Below are 14,995 nucleotides of genomic sequence, written 5' to 3' on the forward strand. Positions count from 1 at the left end.
CAAAATCCAAAAAGCCCAAAATGCAGGCCAAACTCTCAGTTCTGATATCATTCTAGTAAATCCTTTTTGCACCTTCTCCAGTGCCTCTATCTTTTTTATAACATGACCAGAACTGTTCACAGTACTCCATGTGGTCTAACCAAGGTTCTACACAAGTTTAATAAATCTGCTTTTCGATTCTATCCCTCTAGAAATGCTTTTTAATGACCTTGTTAATCTGCGTTGCTACTTTTATTGATTTTGTGTAGTTGTATTATTCCTCATGTCCTCTGTTCCTCTACCCCATTTAGACACTTATTTTCAAGGAGTATGTGGCCTCATTGTTCTTCCTACCAAAATGAATGACTTTGCACTTATCTATATTGAAGTTCATTTGCCAATTACATGCCCATTCTGCAAGTTTATTAATGTCTTTCTGTATTTTGTCGCAGTCCTCTGTATTTACTGCACCCCCCAATTTGATGTCATCCGCAAATTTTGAAATTGTACAAACAGTTCCCGAGTCCAAATGGTTTCTGTAAATGGTGAATAACAGTGGTCCCAGTGCTTGTGGAACACCACTTCCTACCATTTTCCAATTGGAGTAACCACTGTTTTCTGTTTTGTAGCCAGTTTGCTGTCAATTCTGCTACTTGTCCCCTGACTCCACATGTTCTAACCGTAATCACGAGTCTACTACGGTGTAGTTTATCAAAGGCCTTTTTGAAATCCAAATATGTTACATCTGCTGCATTAACCTTAATGACCCTGTCCGTTACTTCTTCAAAGAGCTCAATAATGTTGGTCAAGCTTGACCTTCCCTTTGGAAATCCGTGCTGCCTATTCTTTATGATATTTTCAGTTTCTAGATGTTGTTTCTATTACATCTTTGAGTAAAGATTCCAGTACCTTTCCTACCATCGACGTTAAGCTAATTGACCTATAGTTCCCTGGACTTGTTCTATCTCTCTTTTTAAATACAGGAATCACATTAGCTGTCCGTCAGTCCTCTGGCACTATTCCCTTTTTAAATGCATTTTTATATATATATGTAATTCTGCCTCTGCTATCTCTTTCCTAACTTTTAATATGCAATCGGACCAGGGATTTATCCTCTCTAATCTCCCTCCTTTCTATCTTAAATTTCTTTACATCTTTTTTGATCTCTTCTTCTATGTCTTCTGACATGCAGAGCTTCTGTGCCATGCCACCTCTGTGCTGGTTGGACTCAGGTCTGACAGCAGATGGTGTGCTGCAGTGTTAATTAATTATTTTTATGACTCTAAGCTAACCTTGGTTTGTGATGGAAAATCATTGTGGAAAATCACTGGTAGGCCCGATCCTGTCCTTATCTGACGTGCGTACTTTCTAACAAGGACACTCAATCGATCGGAAGTGGAATCCTGGTTAATTTAGTTTGCCCCCTTTCTCTATCCAAGGGCACTGAAGCTAACGAGTGTCCCTATTATTCCCTGGCTGAGATTAGTTAATTTAGCCCAGGCCAGAAATTGAGCCTGGATTCTTCATTGCTCTGCACAGGCTGACTGTACAGGATGCAAGCACCTTTACCCATTGAGCTAACCAGACAGTTCCATGTTTCTACAATAACTTCAGTGCTTCCTTTTATTTATTTTTGGAGTGAACACTGCCATTATTTTTTTTTGTAGCAGTCTATGCCTCAGATATTCCCAGGAAAGACGCAGAATAAAGTTCTCTGTATTCTGTTCCACCGAGATTTCTTAATTATTAGAACATGGCTCCAGTTGAATTTTTTTAAATATCCTGCATCAACAACTTGGGGATTTTGGGTACATTTTACAATTGTGTCTTCTTCTTAGGCAGACCCTCAGAGTCGAGCATGACTGGCTTCCACACTAATATGAGTTCTCAGGTGACTGATGAGACCAATGCGGAACCTACAGTCTCTGTCACAGGTGGGGCAGACGGTGGTTGGAGGGACGGGTGGGTGGGGGCTTGGGTTGTCGTGCGCTCCTTCCGCTGTTTGCGCTTGGCCTCCGCGTGCTCCCGGCGAAGAGACTCGAGGTGTTCGGTGCCTTCCCGGATGCTTCTCCTCCACTTTGAGCAGTCTTGGGCCAGGGATTCCCAGGTGTCGGTGGGGATGTTGCAGTTTTTCAAGGAGGCTTTGAAGGTGTCCTTGAAGTGTTTCTTCTACCCACCTGGGGCTCGCTTGCCGTGTCAGAGCTCCAAGTAGAGCACTTGTTTTGGGAGTTTGGTATCGGGCATGCGGACGATGTGGCCCGTCCATCGGATCTGATCGAGCGTGGTCAATGCTTCGAGGCTGGGGATATTGGCATGAGCGAGAACACTGATATTGCGGCTATCCTGCCAATGGATTTGCAGGATCTTGCGGAGGCAGTGTTGGTGGTACTTCTCCAGTGCTTTGAGGTGAGTGTTGTACATAGTTCATGTCTCTGAAGCATATAGGAGGGCAGGTATCACTACTGCCCTGTAGATCATGAGCTTGGTGCCGAGTTTGAGATCCTGGTCTTCAAACACTCTCTTCCTCAACTGACCGAAGGTTGCACTGGCACACTGAAGGCGATGTTGGATTATTTAAAGTGGTCCACATTGTCCAAGGCCTCGTCAATGGATCTTGATAATGGGATTGCAGTACTGTATGATGGGGGCAGGTTGGTAGAGAACCTTTGTCTTGCAGATGTTTCGTGTAGGGCCCATACTCTCGTACGCTTCGGTGAAGGTGTTGATGGTTTGGAGTTTGACCTCCGAGTGTGCGCAGATGTAAGCGTTGTCTGCATACTGTAATTCAATGACAGTGGATGGGACGACCTTGGAACTGGATTGGAGGTGATGGAGGTTGAACAATTTCTCGTTTGTTCTGTAGATTAGCTCCACTCCAGCGGGGAGCTTACTGAGGGTGAGATGGAATATTTCAGCAAGGAAGACTGAGAAGAGCGTTGGTGCGATGACACAGCCCTGCTTGACCCCGGTCCGCAAGTGTATTGGGTCTGTGGTGGATCCGTTGTTCAGGATCATGGCTTGCATGTAATTGTGAAGCAGACGGAGGATGGTGAAACACCTTTGAGGGCAGCTGAATTTGAGGTGGACACTCCATAATCCCTCACAATTGACAGTGTCGAAGGCATTTGTGAGGTCAAAGAAGGCCATGTACAGAGGTTGATGCTGCTCCCTGCATTTTTCTTGAATTTGGCGCGCGGTGAAGATCATGTCCATTGTGCCCCCTAGTGGATGGAATTCACATTGCGACTCTGGAAGGAGCTCTTCAGCCACTGGCAGATAGCAGGGATACTCCTCTGTAATTACCGCAATCGGACTTGTCACCTTTCTTGAAGATAGTCACGATTATAGCATCTCTGAGATTCCCTGGCATGTTCTTTTCCTTCCAAATAAGAGAAATGAGTTCATGGATTTGTGCCAATAGTGCTTCTACACCATGCTTTAGTGCTTCGGCGGGGATTCCATCTGCTCCTGAGGCCTCGTTGTTCTTCAGTTGTCGGATGGTCTTTTCAACCTCAGGCTGGGATTGTGCTGAGGTGCTGGCGGTAGTATGCTGCCGCATGGAGTCGAGGACACGCCCGTCAAATACAGAGTCTCGGTTAAGGAGATCTTCGAAGTGCTCCTTCCACCAGGCACTGACTGCCTCTCTGTCCTTAATGAGTACCTCTCCATTCTTGGCCCTCAGTGGGGTAAGACCTTGGGTGCTTGGCCGCAGGTGGTCTTGACTGCGCTAAAGAATCCACACACATTGTGGTTGTCGGCTAGTTGCTGGATCTCCTGCGCTTTTTCCATCCGTTCTTTAGGTCGCGAATTTTATGTTGGACCTCAGCCTTCAGACGTCTATAGAGTTACTTTCTTACTCTCGTGTTGTGATGCTGTTTCCTGTTCAGGAATGCCTTGCATTTGCAGCTTATTAGCTCCTGGATCTCCTGGTCATTCTCATCGAACCAATCTTGATGTTTCCTGGTGGAGTGACCAAGTTTCTCTTCACGGGTGAAAATTATGGAGGGCTTGAGGGCAGACCAGGCACTGTGGATACTCTGCGTCTTCGGTTCACTGGAAGTTGTCAGGTTGGTTGTGAGACGCTGGCTGAATAGGGCTTTCTTAGCAGAGCCTTTGAGTGCTCCAGCATTGATTTTCCTGTGGCAGCATTTCTATTGCCGTCGCTGTTTTGGGGCTACATTGATGGAAATGACAGAGCGGATTAGGCAGTGGTCAGTCCAGCAGTCATCAGCTCCTGTCATGGAGCGGGGTGATGTGCACGTCCTTGGGGTCCCTCACCCGGACGATGTCGTAGTCCAGCAGATGCCAGCGCTCGGAGCGAGGGTGGTGCCATGAGGCCTTGTACTTGTCTCTCTGACGGAACAGGTATTGGTTATGATATTTTTATGCCGTAGGCTAAGTTGGGATTGAGTTGATCCTGCCCAATTCTCATTGGATTCTTACAACTATTAGATACAGAAGATTTTCAGTCAGAAGGGTTTTAGCTCTTAGGTCCCAGAATTGAAATAGTCCTAAAAGGAATGTCATTTTTTTTAAACTGAATGCAAACATTGCAGCTCATGTGAATTCAATATTGTTATTCTTGTGTCCTCATTTAATTTTAAGTCAACATTTTTCCACCATCCCCAATTCTCCATAGAGTGCATTATTCCCCAGCCAAAATGGGTTGGCTGGAAAACAATCTGTCAGACCCCCTCCAGTGCCACCAGTTACTGCCTGCTACAGCATATCCTGAGTTAACTCATCCTTTTACTTCTGTGTATGTAATGTTATCTTCCCCTCGCCCCTGCCCTGCCATGACAGTATACCTCAGATCAGGAGCAGTCTATATTTGGGGACTTGCTACCACAAGTCTTTACCTGACGGTGGCAGCAAAACACACAGCAGCATCAGTGAACTATTCCATTACAAAGCCTGCAATGTTTTTTTAAATAAAATCATGAAATCCTTCTATTATTCCTTTTGCCTCTTAACCTTTGGTACCACTGATTGGTGGGATATATTTGTCCTTGCTGTGAACAGGAAGATAGTGGCAATATATTTCAGTTGGCTGAGACGTTAAACCGTCTGCTTTCTCTGTTGGATGTAAAAGATCCCATGGCACTATTTCAAAGAAGAGCAGGGGAGTTATCCTCGGTGTCAAGGCCAATATTTAACCCTCAATCAACATCACTAAAACAGATTATCTGGTCATTATCACATTGCTGTTTGTGGGAGCTTGCTGTGCACAAATTGGTTGCCATGTTTCCAATATTACAGCAGTGACTACACTTCAAAAAGTACTTAATTGGCTGTAAAGCGCTTTGGGACATCTGGTGGCCGTGAAGGGTGCTATATAAATGCAAATCTTTTCTTTGTATATGCTCTCATATTTTATGGTGAACTATTCAGCTGAATTGTGGAGAGTTTCTGGTGCCTGCTAGTAAGGGCTCAAACCCATAGTTGTCAAACAACCCCGTGGACGAGATAAAGTGGTGACTTTGGGTGAGTTAACTCCAAGGTGATGTGACTACTGATGGGAGATTGGAACCAAACCACAATAATTGATTGTAAAGTCAACCCCTGAGCCAGGCAGATCCACAGTGCTGCAGCGCACTGCTGATCATTGACCGGACAATCCAGGCTCATTGATGGGGAAGCTCACAATGAGAGTGGTCACTGCGGCTCGGATTCTGTCCAATCAGTTGAAACAGTGGCAGGTTTACCAGCTCCGTGCTGCTAACCTGTGTGGTTTTAGCTGGTTAGGCTCCAGATGTATCCTCAACACGTCTCGGGGTCATTAAGCTTTGGCCATGTCAACTTAGTCTTTAGTCCTCTGGGCTAAAGTAGGTGGGGTGTGTCCCTACAGGAAGTGAGTCTTCCCTCTATCCTGGCCAATCTTTATCCCGCAATCAACATAACAAAAAACAGATTATCTGGTCATTATCACATTGCTGTTTGTGGGAGCTTGTTTGTGCGCAAATTGGCTGCCGCGTTTCCTACATTGCAACAGTGACTCCACTCCAAAAGTACTTCATTGGCTGTAAATTGCTTTGAGACGTCCGGTGGTTGTGAAAGGCGCTATAAAAATCCAAGTCTTTCTTTCTATCGGGCAAAGAGAAACTCTATTCACACAAAAGCAAAACACTGCTGGAAATGTGAAATAAAAACCAACAATGGTGGGAACTCTCAGCAGGTCAGGCAGCATCTGTGGAGAGAGAAACAGGAGTTAATGTTTCAGGTCGATGACCTTTCGTCAGAACTGGGAGATGTTAGAGGTGAGCAGCTTTTAAGCCAGTACAGAGCCGGGGAACAGGGGAGCAGGGAAGGAACATTGTGTACATCGGTGATACTGTGGAGGGAGGGCAAGGGTGATTAAAGGTGCAAAGGATGACGGTGCAAGGCAAGTTACTTCTGTGGATTTCTTAGCAGTTTGTTTCGGAGACTGTTGAGCATTGCGATGTGTTTCTGCACATGACAGCAGCCACTTAGCTGAATTCAAAGAAAAAAATATTCCTTCCTAAACAGTTCTTGTGCAGCCAATAGCATGGGCAGATAACAGGTCTCTGTTATTGCTGATCCTCAATTGGCCACTACGTTGACAGCTGTGTAATCTAATTTTACTTCCCTTTCACTACCAGGAGGGAGGCATCTGGCCTCCACTCAACATCTTTCCATGACAGCATGATTGAAATGAAGAATTCTGTGGAGTGCATGGAGAATCAAACTTGATTTCCCACATTACCTTGTTCCACACACCAGTGTACTGTGTACATTATCAGCAGCACTCATTTCTGGTCTGATTGGTTTTTCTAACTGTTTGAAAGTGAAGGGAATAAAAGAAATAGGAAATTGTGGCAAATTGTGATGAAGGAGATTTTCAGTGGGGCAGTGGAACAAAGGATTCCTGCTCATGGATAGGATTCTGGGCTAAAAACTGAAAATGCTGGAGACACTCAGCAGGTCAGGCAGCATCCAGGGGCGGACTGGCCATGCAGGAAATTGGGATATTTCCCCAGAGCCTCCCTTCCACCTCTCCCCTTCCCCCTCCCCCCCCCCCCCCCGCACCCCCAATGAATGGTTCTATAACACTGTGTTGTCATCCCCCGCTTTTTCCGTGAGAATCCTGAAGAATCTCTTTTGACGAAAGCATTCAGGCCCTGGCAGCAGCTGTTGAGAGAACACAAGTCAGATGACTTTTCAGGTATAAACTCTTCCTTGGGATTCTGGGCTCTTTGTTCCAGAATGGTGGTAAGGAAACTAAAGGGAGATTTGGGCAGGTCGACTCGATGGCCCAATGGCCTGGTAAAGCTCAGAACTACTATGTTACTATTTTACTTTGTATCGGCACAGATTGGGTTAATAAATGAAAGCTGTCACGGATTTGTTAAAGGCAAATCAGGTTTGACTGACTTGATTGCATTCTTTGATGAAGTAAAGGAGAGGGTTGATGTTGTGCATATGGACTTTCAAAAGGCGTTCGACAAAGTACCACATAATAGACTAGTTATCAAAATTAAAGCCCATAGCATTAAAGGGACTGTGGCAGCATGGATACAAAATTGGCTACGGGACAGAAAGCAGAGAGTAAAGAGTAAAGAAAAAACGAAAGCAGAGAGTAGTGGTGAACGGTTATTTTTCAGACAGAAGGGAAGATTATAGCGGTGTTCCCAGGGGTCAGTATTAGGACCACTGCTCTTTTTGATAGATATCAATGACCTGGACTTGGGTATACATGGCATAAATTTAAAGTTTGCAGATGATAAGAAACTCGGAAATGTAGTAAACAGTGAGGAGGATTATAATAGATGTCAGGAGGACATAGACAGACTAGTGAATGGGCAAGCACATGGCAGATGAAATATAATGTTGAGATTCATTTTGGTAGGAAGAATGAGGAGAGGCCATATAAAGTAAATGGTACAATTTGAAAGGGGGTGCAGGAACAGAGACCTGGGGGGGTGCATACACCAGTCTTTGAAGGTGGTAGGACATGTTGAGAAGGCTGTTAAAAAGGCTCACGAGATTCTTGGTATAATAAATAGAGCCATTGAGTATAAAAAGAAGGAAGTTAGGCTAAATCTTTATAAAGGACTGGTTAGGAGCCAACTGGGAAATTGTGGCCAATTCTGGGTGCCACACTTCAGGAAAGACATCAAGGTCTTAGAGAGGGTGCAGAAGAGATATACTAGAATGTTACCAGGGATGAGGAACTTCAGTTACATGGAGAGACTAGAATATAAGAACATAAGAAATAGGAGCAGGAGTAGGCCATTAGGACCCTCGAGCCTGCTCCGCCATTTAATAAGATCATGGCTGATCTGATCATGGACACAGCTACACTTCCCTGCCCGCTCCCCATAACCCTTTACTCCTTTATCGCTCATAAATCTGTCTATCGCCGCCTTAAATATATTCAATGACCCAGCCTCCACACCTCTCTGGGGCAGAGAATTCCACAGATTTTGCAACCCTTTGAGAGAAGAAATTCCTCCCCATCTCAGTTTTAAATGGGCAACTCCTTATTCTGAAACTATGCCCCCCGAGTTCTAGGTTCCCCCACAAGTGGAAACAATCTCTCTGCATCTATCTTGTTAAGCCCACTCATTATCTTATGTTTCAATAAGATCACCTCTCATTCTTCTGAACTCCAATGAGCACAGATCCAACCTGCACAACCTTTCTTCATAAGACAGCCCCTTCATCTCAGGAATCAACCGCGTGAACCTTCTCTGAACTACCTCCAATGCAAGTATATCGCTCCCTAAATACGGAGACTAAAACTGTGGTGTATGTAGCACACAAATCACTGACTCCACACGGTCTGGTGTAAGTCTAACTGCTGTGACCTTCGTCCTTTATTGTTCAGCTCCAGAGTGCCTCCCAGGTGTGGTGGTCAGCCTTATATAGTCCTTGTTGCAGCTACTACCAGGGTTTCCCACCACAGCGCCCTCTGTGGTGTGGCATAGTGCTTACATTACATTTACGGTACTGGGACGATACACACATCATTACATAACATCACCTCCCCCCCCCCCCACCTGGACGCAGGACAACGATACACACATCATTACATAACATCATACTTGTCCAACGGAAGGCAGGTGGGCATAGACAGTGCGTTAGTATGGTACATATTATCTGGTACATTAACTGGTTATTGACTGGTAGCGGAACCTTGATTTCCTTGTTAGCCGTTATCATTAATTGTACTTCATCCATTATTTTACACAAATACAGTGGTCATTCAGCATAAAAAAAGTAATTCTTATTATAAATTCACTATCTCACATTAACATAGCTCATTTTAGACTCGCTCTGCCAAACAGAAGTCCTTTGTGGGGACCACCTCTTTGTAAGGCCCTTTTAAGACTCCCGGGTGCATTTCCTCTTTAAGGCGCCATCTTTGATGCAGGAGGATTCCACGAGGCTTCTCCTTGGGCACCGCCATCTTTGGTGCTCTGCAGCTCCGACACGATGCCGCCGCCATCTTCTTCTCCGCCGCTCCGGATGCCCTCCGCCGTCGCAGCCTCCGCTCCCCTCCGCTGCCACCTGACTTGCCGCCTCTCCTGCGGCCGTCGTGGCCTCTCCAGCGGCCACACTTGCCGCGTCCCCCGCGGCCTCCGTAGCGGCCTCCCCTGCGGCTGCCATGGCCGCCCGACGCTAACAGCTCCTCGGCGGGGCCCGCCCAACGGCCTCTTCCGAACCGCCGGCCCCTGGATCCCTCAGCACTCCGCACGCAGCGCCCCGCTGGCTCCCCCCCTCCCCCCCCCCCCCCACTAGGCCCCTCTGTGCAGGGCTGCTTGCCTGTGGGGACTGGGGCTGCAGGGTCTCTGTGTGAGGTCCGGGCCTGGGACTTGCCTGTGGGGATTAAGGCTGCAGGGTCTCGGTGTGAGGTCCGGGCCTGGGACTTGCCTGTGGGGATTAAGGCTGCAGGGTCTCTGTGTGAGGTCCGGGCCTGGGACTTGCCTGTGGGGATTAAGGCTGCAGGATCTCGGTGCGAGGTCCGGGCCTGGGACTTGCCTGTGGGTGGATTGAGGCTGCAGCTCCAGCTCGGTCAGCGCTGCTCTCTGGGGACCCGGGGCACGGCAGCACCCCGGGGAGCAGCAGCCTGTGGAGGAATGAAGTCTTCCCAGCTCCCACGGACCTTCCCCATCCACCTCCGGCCGAGGAATGTCGGCCCATCGCCTGCAATGACCCACAAAGGTAAAGCGTGCGTCTCGTCCCCGTGGGATACCTGCACCATCGCTCTGCCAAGAACAGGTATTAGTTCCCTGGTGTAGGTACGCAGCTTCGCCGTGACCGGGACCAGCTTGGGTCATGCAGCTGGGTTAATCCACAGTTTATCAAAGGTTCTCCGACTCATCAACGACGGACCCGAGCCCGTGTCCACTTCCATACTCACTGGGACTCCGTTGATTTTTACTTCCCTTATCACTGGGGGCGAATCATCGGTGCACGTATACAGTCCAAGCACCTCATCTTCTTCTACCTGCTCCTCGCTGAACAGTAGATCATCCCCCATCTCCTCAGCCACACTGTGAGTATGATTTCTTTTACACATACTCTGAAGGTGGCCTTTAACGTGGCAGGTATTGCACGTATACTCCACAAACCTGCACCGGTGAGCCCCATGGCTTCCTCCACAATGCCAGCATGGTGCTGCTTGATTGGCCCCCCTCGGCGGACTCTGAGTTCCAGGACCCCGAGGTCCGTGCTCTCTGCCCCGGGCAGAGCCACGTTCTGCAGTTTTGTCCGTGGTGGGTGCTATCCTGTGGACAGTGCCTGCCGGGTCTGAGACTGTGTGGATTATTTGCTTGGTGCTGCAAGTCGAGGTTATGTATGCCTGGCTGATGGTGATGGCCTTTGTCAGGGTGACTGTGGGTTCCGTGGCCAGCAGCTTGTGAAGAAGGCCCTCGTGGCCAATCCCCATAACGAAAACGTCCCGCAAAGCCTCGTCCAGGTGTGCCCCAAAATCACACGGTGCCGCGAGTCTCCTGAGGTCCGCAGCATATTTGGTGACATCCTGGCCCTCGGGTCTGCAGTGATGGTAAAATTTGTATCTGGACGTGAGGATGCTCTCCTTCGGTTTCAACTGGTCACGAATGAGTTCAGTCAGCTCCTCGTATGACTTGTCCCTGGCGCTCTCGGGTGCCAGCAAATCCCTGACGAGACAGTAAACCTCATCTCCACAACTGGAGAGCAATATCACCTTACGCTTCTCTCTCATTGCGTATGTGTTCTCCGTCAGGTCATTTGCTGTGAAGTAGAACTCGAGCCTTTCTGTAAAGGCCTCCCAATCATTGCCCACGGTAAAATCCTTTAGCGAGCCCAGAGTAGCCATGGTTACGTGGAGTTCGTCCGCTTCCTCGTTGCCAATGTGGTGTATGTAGCACACAAATCACTGACTCCACACGGTCTGGTGTAAGTCTAACTGCTGTGACCTTCGTCCTTTATTATTCAGCTCCAGAGTGCCTCCCAGGTGTGGTGGTCAGCCTTATATAGCACCTGTTGCAGGTACTACCAGGGTTTCCCACCACAGCGCCCTCTGTGGTGTGGCATAGTGCTTACATTACATTTACGGTACTGGGACGATACACACATCATTACATAACAAAAACTGTACGCAGTACTCTAGGTGTGACCTCACCAATATCCTGTACAGTTGTAGCAGAACTTCTCTGCTTTTATACTCGATCCCCCTTGCAATAAAGGCCAACATTCCATTTGCCTTCCTGATTACTTGCTGTATCTGCATACTAACTTTTTGTGTTTCATGCACAAGGACCTCCAGGTCCCTATGTACTGCAGCACTTTGCAATTTTTCTCCATTTAAATTACAATTTGCTTTTTTATTTTTTCTGCCAAAGTGGATAACCTCACACTTTCCCACATTATACACCATATGCCAAATTTTTGCCCACGCACTTAGCTTGTCTGTATCCCTTTGCAGATGTGATGTGTCCTCCTCACAACTTGCTTTCCCACCCATCTTTGTATCATCAGCAAACTTGGCTACATTACACTCGGTCCCTTCATCCAAATAATTAATATAGATTGTAAATAATTGAGGCCCCAGCACCGATCCCTGCGGCACCCCACTAGTTACTGTTTGCCAATCCGAGAATGACCCATTTATCCCAACTCTCTGCTTTCTGTTAGTTAGCCAATCCGCTATCCATGCTAATATATTGCCCCCAACTCCGTGAACCTTTATCTTGTGCAGTAACCTTTTATGTGGCACCTTATCGAATGCCTTCTGGAAATCCAAATACACCAAATCCACTGGGTCCCTTTTATCCACTCTGCTTGTTACATACTCAAAGAGCTCCAGCAAATTTGTCAAGCATGATTTCCCTTTCATAAAACCATGCTGACTCTGCCCAGACTGAATTATGCTTTTCCAAATATCCTGCTACTGTTTCCTTAATAATGAACTCCAGCATTTTACCAATGACAGATGTTAGACTAACTGGTCTATAGTTTCCTGCTTTCTGTCTGCCTCCTTTTTTAAATAGGGGTGTTGCATTTGCTGTTTTCCAATCTGCTGGGACCTCCCCAAGGGATTTTGGTAAATTACAACCAATGCATCCACTATCTCTGCAGCCATTTCCTTTAAGATCCTAGGATGCAAGCCATCAGGTCCAGGGGACTTGTCCATGTTTAATCCCATTATTTTACCGAGTACTTCTTCTTTAGTGACAGTGATTGTTTTAAGTTCTTCCCTCCCTATAGCCCCTTGATTATCCATTATTGGGATGTTTTTAATGTCTTCTACCGTGAGGACCGATACAAAATATTTGTTCAAAGTCTCTGCCATTTCCCCGTTCCCCATTATTAATTCCCCTGTCTCATCCTCTAAGGGACCAACATTTACTTTAGCCACTCTCTTCCTTTTTATAAAGCTGTAGAAACTCTTACTATCTGTTTTTATATCTCTTGCTCGTTTACTTTCATAATCTATCTTCCCTCTCTATTATTTTCTTAGTCGTTCTTTGCTGGTTTTTAAAAGATTCCCAGTCCTCTGGCTTCCCACTAATCTTGGTCACTTTGTATGCCATTGTTTTCAATTTGATACCATCCTTTATTTCCTTAGTTAGCCACAGATGGTTATCGCTTCTCTTACAGTCTTTCCTTCTCATTGGAATATATTTTTGTTGAGAGTTATGAAATATCTCCTTAAATGTCTGCCACTGCTCATCAACTGCCTTGCACTTTAATGTATTTTCCCAGTCCATTTTAGCCAACTCTGCCTTCATACCTTTGTAATCTCCTTTATTTAAGCTTACTACTGGTTTATTTACTGGTTTGAGATCCAACTGAATTTGAAATTCAACTATGTTATGGTCACTCATTCCTAGAGGATCCTTACTAGGAGATCATTTATTAATGCTGTCTCATTACACAGTACTAGATCTAATGTAGCCTGTTCCGTGGTTGGTTCCGCAGCGTACTGCAAGGAAACTGTTATGCATGTTAACTAGGTTTTACCTGCCACCGGAGGGCGCGACTGTCGGAGTCCTAATGGTCACTGCCAGACACGTGCAAGCCATGTATATAATGTTGGCAGCCATGTTGAATCTTCACTTTGAGAGTAAGTAAACTGGACTAAGATCATGCCTGAACTAGCTCACCGTACTTGGCCTCGTGGAGTTATTTGATACTTAACAATTGGTGACGAGTTAAAAATACGAACTTTCATGCACCCATGTCTATTAGAATTTTGGAGAGATTTGTGGAAGGGGAAGACTGGGAGGATTTCACTAATCGCCTCGACCAGTACTTCGTATCCAACGGATTGGAAGGAACCGATAACGCAATTAAGCGCAGAGATGTTCTCCTCACCGTTTGTGGGTCAAAAATTTATGGCCTTATCAAGAATCTACTCTCACCGACTCGACCAATGGATAAGAGTTACGATGAATTCTGTACGCTGGTTTGGAACCACTTTAACGAGAAGGAAAGCATCATCGTGGCGAGGTATCGTTTCTATACGCACAATCGCTCCGAGGGCCAGGTCATGGCGGAATTTGTCACCGACTTGAGACGTCTCGCTGGGCCGTGCAATTTCGGAGCTGCGTTGGAGGAAATGCTGCGGGACATTTTCGTGCTTGGCATTGGCCACGAGGTCATCCTTCAAAGGCTGCTGGCTGCTGAATCTCTCGACCTGAGCAGGGCCATCATGATCGCCCAGGTATGCATGTCCACAGACGAAAACTCGAAACAGATATCTTCCCAGCATCGAAACTCACTGGCAAGTGCTGTGCATAAAATAATATCGCCGGCAGGCAAAGCCGCACATGGCAGGGCCTACTCGTCCGCGTTCGTACGAGCTGTAACTGCTCAAAGTCCGCCATCGGGGGTGAATCAAATCTCACCTTGTTGGCGTTGCAGGGGCTATCATCAGGCCCATCAATGCCGATTCAAGCAGTACGTGTGCAAAGGGTGTGCAACAATGGGACACCTTCAGCAAATGTGTCCGCAACCGAGCAAGCGTGCTGTGACACACCATGTGGCTGACGATGATCGATCCAGCGAAGATCAAGCGGCACAGGCAGCTCAACCCGCGGTACAAGACGAAGAAGTGTATGGGGTAAATTTTTTTACCAAAAGTCCTCTGATAATGCTGGAAGTTAAATTAAATGGGGTTCCAGTATCCATGGAATTGGACACAGGTGCGAGTCAGTCAATAATGAGTCAGAGGGCTTTCGAAAAGCTGTGGGACACTAAAGCAAAAAGACCCAAACTGAGCCCAATCAATGCGAAGTTGCGTACCTACACCAAAAGCTCATACCAGTCATTGGCAGCACGGCAGTAAAGGTATCATACGATGAAGCTGTGCATGATTTATCATTGTGGATTGTTCCAGGCAATGGCCCAACACTGTTTGGCAGGAGTTGGCTTGAGAAAATTAAATGGAACTGGAACGATATTAAAGCCTTATCATCAGTGAATAACACTTCGTGTGCTCAAGTGATGAGCAAGTTTCCCTCATTGTTTGAACCAGGCATCGGCAATTTCACGGGAGCCAAGGTGC

General features: G+C 46.7%; 1 protein-coding gene across 2 annotated transcripts in view; it reads left to right on the top strand.

The window, feature by feature from the left end:
- lrrc8c (leucine rich repeat containing 8 VRAC subunit C) overlaps positions 1–14,995 on the top strand; it is an 80,303-nt gene that overhangs the window by 21,080 nt on the left and 44,228 nt on the right. The window contains exon 1 of one of the 2 annotated variants that reach the window (XM_070886562.1): positions 10,435–10,498. The exons of the other annotated variant lie outside the window; for it this stretch is intronic. The gene's annotated coding sequence lies outside the window, so the exon portion shown is untranslated. Of the gene's footprint in view, positions 1–10,434; positions 10,499–14,995 lie in introns of those variants that run through there. 2 annotated transcript variants of the gene reach the window in all.

This window comes from Pristiophorus japonicus, chromosome 8 (genome assembly GCF_044704955.1).
Source record: "Pristiophorus japonicus isolate sPriJap1 chromosome 8, sPriJap1.hap1, whole genome shotgun sequence".
NCBI lineage: Eukaryota > Metazoa > Chordata > Chondrichthyes > Pristiophoridae > Pristiophorus > Pristiophorus japonicus.